This window comes from Mus musculus, chromosome X, assembly GCF_000001635.26.
Source record: "Mus musculus strain C57BL/6J chromosome X, GRCm38.p6 C57BL/6J".
Classification (NCBI taxonomy): domain Eukaryota; kingdom Metazoa; phylum Chordata; class Mammalia; order Rodentia; family Muridae; genus Mus; species Mus musculus.
Window position 1 is genome coordinate 145,263,792 of NC_000086.7, and position 2,043 is coordinate 145,265,834.

At 42.0% G+C, this 2,043-nt stretch overlaps 1 pseudogene; it reads right to left on the reverse strand.

Annotated features, from left to right (window-relative positions):
• Gm6441 (predicted gene 6441) lies at positions 835–1,734 on the reverse strand (annotated as a pseudogene).

A 2,043-nucleotide genomic window follows, 5' to 3' on the forward strand; every position in this document is an offset into this window, starting at 1 on the left:
TTCCAAATTTGCTAATTGAAAACAACCTAGTTTGGCAAGAGCTTAAAGTAAAGAAAGATAATTGCATTGTTAATGAGTTAATGTTCTACACAACCGCTGAGTCAGACTAAAAAAGATGGCATGAAGTAGAAGACGATGTGCTAGTGTTGAGTTGGAATGCAGAAGTATGAAAGAGCTTGGAGACTTGTAGCAAAGCCAGCTGAGTGTCAGAGGAGAGGAAAGCTTGCATAACAACGATAACGTCCCTTTTCCTAGGTTGTATGCCAAAATGTTCAGAGTTTGGTTCAGGATCCTGGAATGCTACTGAGTCAGAATTTTGTATAAATAATGAGAGTCTGTCTGACCTAGAAATGAAATGTGAATTACACAGAGTTCAGACAAAAAGGACTTTACATTCACAGGGACAATGCAGATGAGAAAAGAGTTGTAGCACATGCAGAAGACACAAAAGGAAATTTAAAGAACCAATGAAATGTGTTAGAATATTATCACATCTCAATCTACAGTAGGCTGAATTCAAAATAGTAATCAAGTATCTTTAATTTCATTAATTGAGATTTACCTTGAACATTCTTATTGAGAACAGAAGTAAAATTTGACCCTTGCATAGTGACACACACCTGAAATCCCAGTTTTCTTTTTTTTTTTTTTCTTTGAAATCCCAGTTTTGGGGAAGCTGAAATAGAGGGGTGTAGGAAACAAGATGCCACCCATTTTTCAGGCCAATATTATTGTTTCTTTTTAGATAATGAAACAGAGATATGTATTGGAGAAACTTAAACATAGTTAGTGAGAACCAGAGTGGTACACTGCCATTCTTCTTGGGGGGATGGAGTGGAAGTGTGGTAAACTTTACTGATGATATTCAGGAGACTAGAGAGGGCTCCCTAGACCCCTCCAGTTATTATGGGGGTCTGGGATGAAAATTGTGAGGGAGATGCTCAGTGTTGGAGGCTGAGTTAGGACAGGGTCTCCTCAGCAACCGAGGGCCTCTCTCTTGCTCTCAGTGTCCTTGCTGGGGTGGGTGGTCCAGGGCTTCTTACTCCTTGGAGGCCATGTAGGCCACAAGGTCCTCTGCCCTGTTGCTGTAGCCATATTCGCCGTCATATCAGGAAATGAGCTTTACAAAGTTGTCATTGAGAGCAATGCCAGCCCCAGCATCAAAGGTGGAGGAGTGGAAGTTGCTGTTGAAGTCACAGGAGACAACCTAGTCCTCAGTGTAGCCCAGAATCCCCTTTAGTGGACCCTCAGATGCCTACTTCACTACCTTTTTGATGTCATCATACTTGGCAGGTTTCTCCAGGTGGCATGTCAGATCCACAACAGATACATTGGGGGTAGGAACACCGAAGGCCATGCCAGTGAGCTTCCTGTTCAGCTTTGGGATGACTTTGCCCACAGCCTTGACAGCACCAGTGGATGCAGGGATAATGTTCTGGGTAGTCCCATGGCCATCACACCACAACTTTACAGAGGGGCCATCCACAGTCTTCTAAGTGGCAGTGATGGCATGGACCATGGTCATGAGTCCTTCCACGATGCCAAAGTTGTCATGGATGACCTTGGTCAGGGGCACTAAGCAATTGGTGGTGCAGCATGCATTGCTGACAATCTTGAGTGAGTTGTCATATTTCTTGTGGTTCACACCCATCACAAACATGGGGACATCAGCAGAAGGGGTGGAGATGACCGTTTTGGCCCCACCCTTCAAGTGGGCTCCCTGCTTTCTCCATGTCATTCTTGAAAGACATTTTCATTTATAGACCTACTCTCTGGAGTGTATTTCATTATAAATTAATGATGAACATTGCAATGATTGAGAACATTAAAGGAGAACGAAGGAGATCCTTCCATTGAGTTTTTTAGGTATGTTGTAGATGAATTAGTAAACCATGTCATTGCTGATTTATTGAGCTTAGTAGTTGCTATGGGTTGTTAATATTGATTTATTAATTTGTTCTAGACTCACAACGTTGCTCTTGAAACAAAACTTTGCTCATATATGAGGATCATTGACATTTAATTTTTTTCTCATTTCTTTTT